This window comes from Thermobia domestica, chromosome 9, assembly GCF_964235325.1.
Source record: "Thermobia domestica chromosome 9, izTheDome1.hap1.1, whole genome shotgun sequence".
NCBI classification, from domain to species: domain Eukaryota; kingdom Metazoa; phylum Arthropoda; class Insecta; order Zygentoma; family Lepismatidae; genus Thermobia; species Thermobia domestica.
In genome coordinates, this window is record NC_137462.1 from 65,172,072 (window position 1) to 65,183,221 (window position 11,150).

Here is an 11,150-nt window from a genome sequence, read left to right on the forward strand (position 1 = left end):
CAATTCTTTAGGATATTCAAGATCAACTTCTAATATGTAACCAGTATCAGAATCATCAGGAATATTTGTGAAATCTATATCTCTTATCTCATCTTCACTTAACCATCTGAATCCCTTATACGGCATATATTGACTCATTGCCCACCCATACAAGTTATTGGCATCTAGATACATTAAGTAAGAATCTTCTTTATTCTTATTGTAATCTTCCATATACTTATTGTTTGCTTTCACATATCTTTTTGAGCATTGACTAATCCCACCTCTTATACCTTTCTCTACCATTAATACCATATCATAATCCCACAATAATTCTAATTTTATATTTGTCATCTTTAACATTGCGTCCCAAGCTAAACCTGGTGCTGTCATATACCAAGCTGGATCAAGATCATAAGCTTTAAGACATGTTTCTCTAAAGTTCTCAAACACATCTGCTAACAATAATACATCTGTTTTCAAATATAAATCATGGTATTGTCCGAGATTCTTAATGCCAAATGTTTCCCATACTTTCTTTGCATGCTTATAATCCTCATCGCTTATATGTGTGTTCATAAGCTTGTTGAAGAATGCTTCTTTTAGTGGTAATTTTCTTTCTCTAAACTTATCCCAATTGTTAACATAATCATATGGGTAAACACCTTTTCTTATTACAAGTTGAAACTGTTCTTGATTAGGATAAAAGTGTTGGGTATGTATCATTTGCTCAGGTTTCAAGTTCGATGACAATTTGTCTAAGCTAGAAGCCATAAATCTAAATGAATCTACAAATTTCAATTTAATAGTTCCAACCTTTTTACTGAATGATATGTATCTTTCCTCGTTATTGGGTATTAGATCTATTTCTTCTTTATTACATCCAAGCTCTTTTATAAACAAGTGAGAGTCATATCCTGTCAAGTTATGTATGATCACTGGCACAAACTTTGGTACTTTAACTTTTAAATTGCAGTTATTACATAGAGGTGCTACAAACTCTCCTGTTATATGATCGTGATGTTTAACTTTGTGGTTTTCTGGTGTATATTTTACTTTACAGTAAGAACAGGATTCGGATTGGTTGAACTCTTTTATCTGTTTACGTGTTAATGGCAGTTCATTATTTTGACTATATATGTTTGATATTTGTTTGGCTTCTTTCTTTAACATTCTTATGAACTTCTTAGCTGCATCTTTACCTCTATACACAACAGGATTGGTTTTACTTCCATCACTCTTTACTACATAATAACAAAATCCAGATGGTTTGTGTCGTTGATATTTTTTGGTATATGGCTCGTTATCTGGATAACATTCTTCACAACCCATAACTTTATGTAACAAACATTCAAAATCAGCATAAATCACAAATGGCATTTTCATTATGTATTGGTAGTTTTTAAATTCAACGCATTTACCTTGTTCAGGCATTATTATTTTTACTGGCTCATTTAACGAACAATCTTGCTCATGTTTATTTAAAGCGTTTTGAGAGTAAAAGTATAACAAACATCTGTCACATAAATATTTTCGAGCTCTCTTTTTAGTTAATTGTGTACATACTAGTCTGCTTAAATCCTTAATCCAACAATAGTGTGTTTTAACTTGGTCTTCATTTTGTTCTTTTACATATAATAAATTGACATGCTTTTCTTGCTTGTTTTGTGTGTGATGTAGTATATAGATTGAATAGTCTTTATCATATGCATAAACATTTATAGAAATATTAAGTAATTTTTCAGCTCTTGGAATATCGCATAGTTTTACAGGGAAATGAATATTTTTTAATTTTTCTTGTAAGTATTTGACTGTTTGCTTGTACTTGGAAGGTCGTTGTGGATCTTTATTAACTGGGTATAGTGCAGAACAAATTGAATATAAGAAACATTTTTCATCTTCATTCTTTACATTAATTACTGCCTTTTTGTTTTGAATTTGTTTAGGTAATTCTATGTATGTTGATCCTCTATATGGTGTATATTTGACGATTGCTAGTTGTAAAAAGTTAATGTTTATAAGAGCCCAGCCAGAACCTCTAGCTTGGAGCTCATCCATTCTTGTTCTTAACCTTTGTTTCATCTTAGTTATTTCTTCTTTCAAATTACTTGATCGATATATTTCTTGGTTTTCAGTGTTAAAATAGAAGTTTTGAGTTTCTTCACCTTTCTTATATGTACAACTTATATAAAGATTAGCTTTCAATGAACTATGTTTACTTAAGCTAATTTGTAATCTGTTTAACATAGCTTTAGATGTTGCAGTAATATATTGATCAAGTGGATCTTGTGGTTTGTAATCTGTTGTAAATCTCCATGTTTCTAATCTTGATTTTAATGCAATGTTCTGCCGTTTTACATCGATTGGTTGTGATTCAACTTTGATTCTTGGTTCTTCAAATACTTCTTGTTTAAATGGGTATATATTTCTTATCTGTCTCCTGCTTTGTTCATCGTCATGTTGTTTAAGAAGGTCTATCAGTTCTGCTTTTCTTAATCGGGAATATCTTCTGATTCCCCTCTCTTTACATTGGCGTCTTAACTCTACTACAGTAAATTTACTATAATTACTCATCTTATTTATTATATAGAAAATCTTTATACTCTTCAATTTTTATCTTCACCGGGTTATTTCAGTTCATTTTCATTTGTCCTAGCACAACGCTTAACATTGTACACCCCTGCTATTGTCTACATATTACGCGTTGTATTGGAACACGGCTTTTATGGGATTAACCCATCAAAGTCACATATACACATTTAAAACTGAATCATTTTTGTAAGCTTACTCATCATCATCATCATCATCATCATAATCATCACTACCATATTTATATTCATCATCACTACTCAAATCAGATGTTTTTTGTTGCATTACTAATAACTCTTTTTCCTTTAACAGTATTTGCTTTTCTAGTAGTGTTGCTAAGAGTTTAAGATCATGATGAATTAGTTCAAGTCTATCATGTAATAAATCAAAATTTTTCTCCATATTTGTTATATAGAAAACCAACAAAAAAAAATGAAATAAATTTAAAAATCTAAGAATAAAACCAAACATGACTAGTGCTAAGGAAATATTATCTTACAAACCTATATTTGATTGTGTATGTAAATATTTAGATATTGGTGGTTACAATGATAAGGACAAAATAAATTTTAGCGTGTCCATAGGTATGTTAGATCATTTGTTCAAGAAAGCCACTAAAGAAAAGAACTCATTTCTTATACAAAACATTCTCTATGCAAACGTTATGGACTTGTCTGATGATATATTAGATTCACTGACTGATGAACAATGGCTATCTATAGGTTATGATGATTATGAGGAGGAATATAACTATGATCACATTACAGAAGACTTCATACGCAAATATCAGGAGAAAGTTAATTTGATTGAAATATGTTTATGGAAAAATTTATCGGAAGAGTTTATAAGAGAATTAGCTGATAAAGTTGATTGGGAGATTATTTCAGGAAGCCAAGACTTATCAGAAGACTTTATAAGAGAATTTGCAGATAGAGTTGATTGGAAAGAAGTATCGTATCACCAAAAGCTATCTGAAGAATTTATTAATGAGTTTATAGATAAAGTTGATTTTGATGCTATATCTTACAAAAACGAACTCTCTGAAGCCTTTATACGAGAACATGCAGATAGAGTTAATTGGTGGTACATATCTGGAACTCGTCAATTATCAGAAAACCTTATAAGAGATTACGCTGACAAAGTAGATTGGGAAATGATTTCAATGTCTCAAAATTTAACAGAAGAATTTATTGCAGAGTTCGAAGGTAGAGTTCATTGGCGTAACATTTCAACTTATCAAGACCTATCTATAGACTTTATATATTCGTTTAGACATTACGTAGATTGGAGAGCTATAATAAGAAAATATCATAATAATCCCAATTTAGGTGATATGTTGAATGTAGCATTCGCTGTTGCAGCAGAGGGTAATGTATAACTAATTATCTTTTATGGCTATTATACCATAAAAGTTGTATGTTTGAAAGGGGTCCAGTGTTGGTGGACCCCAGTTGTAACTTTAATTATCAGATAATAACCTATCGTATAAACAATCAATTTCTTTAACCAATTCTTCTTCTGATAAGGACGTCCAAAACTCATTACCCTTACCTTTACGAATATCTAGTTCTTGCTGCATTAGGTTGAATAGCTTAATACTGTTAGGATCTCTAAACTTTTCGTATATTATTACATGATTCGGATATTTTTCTTCTGCTTCATTAAGAGGCTTATATAGACTTCTCTTTTGACATCTGATAGCATAATAAGGGAAAGGATCATTAGGTTTATTCTTCTTATATATGATTAGACAATTATCTTTTGAAACATCATCTGTATATGGTGCTGCAATTTCTTTTAAGCTCTCGTTTTGAATTCTCAATTTCTCCATTGTTTGATCTATTTCTTCTACTCTTTTTTGCAACTCTTCATTGTCTTGTTGGTATTGTCTAAAACCCTGAATAAAGTAGTCTTCTATAATGTTACTACATTTATCATAAAAATCGAGCGATAACCATGAGGCTATTTCTAGAAGTATTCTTTTGTAAACATATGTTCCTGAAATTAATAAGTTACTTTTATTTGTACCTTTTGGTTCTATGTAATATGACGATTTTTGCCGGAGCACATCTGCTCCAGCTAATTTTTTATCATAATATTCAAGTAGTTTTGTACTTCTTACTAATCTTAGCCAATCTTTAAATGATTTTCCACCACTCTGACACAGCTTAGTAGCATTGAAGTATCCTGTACTCTTATCTATAATCAACTTGAAATCACTAAAAATTCCATACCAGTAGTTGTCCTTGATCTGTTCATAGCAAATGTCATTAAGACTAAGTGAACTATCCATAGTACTCATATTTATTATATAGAAGATCTTTATTTTTAACTTCATTTTCGTTACCTGCCAGTTTTTTACTGTCTAAGATGAGTTTCTGAAGTTTTAGCTTCGGAGGAATTTTAAAGTGGTCTATATCTAGACCGCTTATCTTTTCTGAAATGAGCTTGTCTTCTGATGTTTTGTTTTGTGTCATGATGGTGTATTTTGCAACCGGAAAATCTTCCGTTCGAGGGGGTTTGTACCTTTAGATGTGAGAAAAATACTTAACAGATAGGGAGCTCCGTTCGGTGCTACCAAAAATAACTAATTATCTTTTATGGCTATTATACCATAAAAGTTGTATGTTTGAAAGGAGTCCAGTGCTGGTGGACCCCCAGTTGTAACCAAATCTTCTTCTTATAAAAACGTCCGAAACTCATTACCTTTTACCTTTTTTACACCTATTCATCTTTTAACTCCAATCCTTTTAATTTTTCGATTACTTCATCATCTTGAATTTCTTCTATAACTTCTTTGATCGTGTTGAGTTCACACTTGAAAAATTCACCTTTATATTTAAATTCATCTAATTGTTTATGCACAAGTGACTCTAACTTTTTAGCATCATTTGTCTTATATGTTTCTTCATAATAAAATAGCTCGAAGTCAAGTCTAAACTCATTAAACTGACCTAGGCGTTGTTCAATGTTTTTTGTATAACCCACTTTATATATATTCTTCTCTTGGTGCTGTTTGGTAGTTGCTATATAAACAAAACCTGACTTATCATTATCTTTTTTCAATTGAGACCATCTTTTTATTTCTTGGAACAAGTCTGGATGAACATATGTACCCGTGATTATCCTTTGTCTTCCTCCTAAAATCATGTAATATACTTTTTTAGACTGATACTTTTCTTCTAATTTTTTCATTAGTTCTTTTGATCCTTTATTTTCTAACCAGTGATCGAACCTTCTACCATTGATCTGACACAGTTTAGTAGCATTGAAGTATCCAGTGTTCTTATCTATAATCAGTTTAAAGTCGCCAAAAATTCCATACCAATACTGATCCTTGATCTGCTCGTAACAAATACCGTTTAAACTAGGAGAATTATCCATAGTACTCATATTTATTATATAAAATGCTTATTTAATCATTTTCGAAATCGTTATCGAGACCTTGATTTGTTTGTATGTAACTTTGTTTTGGAGCAATCCCTCATATATGAGGAGTCGCTTTTTTCTGATAATTTTTACAGCTCGAATACGAGCGCTGGAAATATAGGTTATGGGGGTATCGTTTCGTTACCCCCTTATCTCATTTAAACTAACCTTTTATGGCATAATAACCATAAAAGACAAACATCTATATTTACACTACAACATTACTCTTATCTATCCAACTATTATGCGAATCATCAAACCCTAGCCATTTGACATATACTTTGTCACCTTTCTTTCTCAACACCTTTTCTACCAAGTATTCATTTTTGTGTTTCGTCTTTAATAGTTCTGGTTCGTAAAATCTACCTTGCACATCCTCTTCTTCTAAATCTTTAATTCTATAGGTAGGCGGATTGGATGGAATAACTTCACTAATAACAAATACTTCTGTTGACCAATTAGGTGTATATCCTTTCTCAAATAACCCTTTCGACTTACTTATACGAACATGATCACCTAACTTGTATTTGGGCTTAACACGCTTATATTCTTTTTGATACACTTTCTCTAATATTGTTTGCTCATTCTTCTTATTAACTTCTACAGGCTTTAAACCAATTGTTCTATGAATTTGATGATTGTACTCTTTAACTAGTGTTGGTAATATCTCTATCCATTTGTAGTTCCCTTGTGTTGTGAACCTTTTCCACATGTTCTGCTTAAGCGTTCTATTGAATCTTTCAACCACAGAAGCTTTCTTACCACTATAGGTTGAGTAGTGATTAATCTTATTTTCATCCATCAACTTCTTAAACTCTTTATTGTAAAACTCTTTACCTTGATCTGTTTGTAAGTTGCTAGGTTTCCTCGTTCTTAATATGGATTCGAATGCTTCTGTAACATTCTTCCCACTCTTATCTTTAACAGGAACAGCAAACGCATATTTCGAGAACACATCTATAATCGTTAGCAAATACTTATAACCTTTATTGATTTTGGAAACACCTTTTAATACTCCGCTATCCATTTCTACAAGATCAGCTTGCCAAAGATCATCGATACCTTTTATAACTACACTTAATCTGTCAAAGTTTTTTCTAGATGGTTTGTGAATTTCTTCTATAATGTCTTCTCTAACACCTTTACCTTCTTCTAGTCAATCAGGCTTTTTAACGAATTGGGTTTTAGTAACACCACATACAGAACAAATACCTTTCTTTAGATATCTTCCATTCTTTGTTTGTTGAATTCTAATAGTATCTTTCTTCGTATCTGTCACTTTCTTACACTTAACACAATACATCCTGTTTATTATATAGAAAATCAATAACTACCGTTGTTTAATATTATGCTTTCAACATTCTCACCATCATCATCACTATCTTCGTCTTCTCTTTCTACATGCATAAGAAGCAATAGTAATTTACCATGTTTGAGACCAGAATCTTTAGAAGGCCTAACTGCTAATAGATCATTTGTATTAAAGTGCAATGGAAAAGTTTCAACTAGAGAATCATTTAAATATAGATCTATATAATACGTATTGTAAGATGACTCTATATGCATTAACCTACCTTTATAAAGAAATTTGTATGCGATAGATAGATTATGTATTAAAAAGAACGGAGTTTCAACATTTTCTGATATCAATCGACTATGAAGCTCTATAACATGACTCCGTTTGATGAAGTTAAGCTCTTCTTTTAACATAGCAATATCTTTTCTCACAACTGTACTATCTAACTCTGATGTCATTTTAACATTACCAAAGATATCCATATTTATTATATAGCAAACGTCCTTAGGAAAGCTCTCTTTCTATGTACATTACAACAAACAATAATTGTCCTTCTTCCATAGCTGAATTTTTAGTTGGTTTAATTGTAATTATATCACTCTTGTTAAAGTTAAAAGGTAAATTTTCAATCAAAGTATCACCCAAATATATCTCTAGAAAGTATTTATCCAAACTTAACTCCATGTGCATTATTTTCCCATTATAGAGAAATTTGTAACCGTTAGAGAGATTAAATATTCTAAAGATTGGCTCCTTAACGTTTTTAGCTCTCAATCGACATAATAGAGGTATGGTTTCTTTCTGCATAATCAATCTAGTAGTATCCATCCTAATCTTTTGAAAATCTTCTTTCTTTATGCATGTGTCTTGTAACGTTTCTAATGCATCTTCAAATCGTTTTCTATCGTTCTCTAATTGAGTTTCTATTGACCTAAGTTGACTTACGCTAACAATATCATTTAAATTCTCCAACAATTTTAATTTTTCCTCGCTAATATCAACATCACCTTTTCTATTTTTAACATTACCAAATATATCCATACTCATTTATTATACAGAAAATGCCCATCCTAGTTTTTCAAAACATTTCTTTAGCATCTCTATTTGTCTAGGTGAGCGTTTAAAATCAATATCAACATGAACATCGTGCTTTCTCAACAGATAGTGCAATACACATTTCAAGTTAATAAACAATGCTCTTTCCGGATACAGCTCCCTAAAGACCTCGTGTAAGTTTTCGAAGTCGTTTATAAGTGTTTCTTCCATATGTTGTAATTTTAATGGTTTTTGATCGGTAAGGTGATAGTGTATTAAATAGACATCATCATAATATTTTGTGTATTTGTTTTCCTTTAGTACTTCTAGAACATCTTTTGTTGATATTAAATCTCTTGGTATATCTCTAAGTTCATCATTTAACACCTTGAGCACCTCTTCGGGAATAATTCTATCCTGTAAAGCTTGCAAACGAGATAACTGTAACTTAAATCTTTTTATAGTATCATACCATGGTTTTCTTACGCAAGCAGCTTTCGTTTCTTCACAAGTACTGTAAACCCAACCACTCTCTACAGAACAATCATCACAAATGTAACTACTCATACCTTTTGTTAATGACTTACTACCACAATAACTGCATTGTAATGGCCTAGAGCTATAATTCGACAACGAGTCTTTTAAGGTAATTATTGGACGTAACTTTCTCAACTCTTCTTCCGTGTACAAAAATTTTGGTATTAACCTTTTCCATAGATCAATAACATTGTATACGTTGTTTTTATCTTTTAAGTCTATCTCACTAACATCCTGAAAATACTGATAAAAATTATATCTATCTAGTGCATCGAGTTCATCCTCATGCTTCTCAAAATAATCTAAAAATCTATTGTGTATAGCTTCCATATTTATCTCAAAACAAAACTTTTATGGATACAAACCATAAAAGCACTTATTCATTTTTAATCATATACATAACGTCGCTAAAAGAATACCCTTGATTTAAAAGATTTAAAACCTTAACACAAAGATGACCACATATAACTGAGTTAAAGTCTTGTATTCGTTCGTCATTGTAAAAGAATTTTTCGGTACCAAGATATTGTACCAGTTGTTTAGGAGGAACACCACCATAAGAATCGAACACGTACTTTATGTTGTTATCTTTCCAATAGCATATCCAATGAGTACCAATGTTTTTTGATTTATCAAGGTTAACTACGCCACACTCATGTACATGGGGTTTTTGTGGAAGTTCATCACTCATAAATACACCTCTAAATCGTTTTATCTTTAGTTCTTTAGCCAACCTCTCTATATCGAAGTTGGTCAATGGTTTTAGTTTTTTGACTTCTTTGGTTTACCTGCCCCCTGCTTTTCTTCCATGGCCATATTGTGTCTCTTTTGTTCTTCAAGTTCTTGTTTATTCTTCTTAGCATCCAGTACAGTTTTAGTAATCGCTGCTGCACCACCTGCTAATGAGCCAACTGCTCCTAAAGCTGCTAGAATGGCTGGAATTGTAAAAATAAAACCGCCAATATGCTCTTTCTTAATCTTTTTCATTTGTGCAGTAGTTAAAGTTAAATCCATTCCTTTACCTTCTTTAATTTTCTTAGCTTTATCGTTAAGTTGTTTCTTTGTTAATACATGATCAATATTTAGATCCTTTAGCTCGTTATAAGGAACACTAAACATACAACCTTTAATAGAACACATCTTCCTATTTATCTAAGAGAAAATCTTGGTTTGTAAAAGTACAATTGTTGTAGCTCCACCAAAATCAATTAAGGAATCATTCTCATCTGTTATCCTTATCTCAAAATTGTCAACCTTGTCTTTGGATATAGGGAAAAATAATGGATAAGTGGGCTCGTAAATAATACTATGTTTGAACTCAGCATCTGTTTTGAATGATGCTATAATTCCTGTTTCTCTATGTGTGTATTCTGTATCTTTAACAAACATGCCATCTGCTATACTACAGTGAACATTTATAGTATCAAACGGATGAAACTTTGGTAACTTACTTCCAATGTGTGTTTTGTTCTTTTCTAAAACTTCAAAAACATTAAACCCGAGGACAGTGCCTATACTCCCAATTGTAACATCATTACTATCAGTTTCAATTTTAACTCTATTTCTTAAATGATCTTCTGATAATGTTATGTTGATGGATTGAGATTTTAAATATTCATTAAGACTGTTTAAGCTGTATTGCCCTTCTGGTATAAAAACTTGTCTATCACCATATGAGAAACTGTTTTTTTGTGTTGTTATGTTTGGTGTCAGATATGTACTGTAAAACCCAACTAGTCCTATACTTAAATAGTTGCTCTTGTTGTCTAATTCGTAATGAAGTTTCTTCTTTAAAACAGAAGTATCACTCGTTAGCTTAAATACCTTAGCCATTTATTATATAATAAATGAACGAGTTTGATTTACCTAGAGATATTCCGAAAGAAAAAGTAATCAAGTTAATAGAAGATGTCATTCGAAAGTTAGAATGCAGTTTAAAGAAGAAAAAGAGAAAACTACGAATTGTTAAATATGCATACTACACTTTGATCACGTTATCAGTTATTCTTTCTGCAACAACTGGGTTTATTAATATTTTTATACCTGTAACAATTTACTCGATATTGACAACGTCTCTTGCAACTGGAAGTGCTATAATAACAGGTTTGTCTTCTAAGTTAAACATAAGCAAAAGAAAAGACGAATATAAAACCATTGTCACTCTTATTAACTCATTTAAAGAACAGTTAGAGATGATAATAACATTGAATGGCGAAATGGATAGCGAATATATAAAAGATACGTTGCTTAAGATCAAAGAACAACTTAAAGATATAAGATAGGT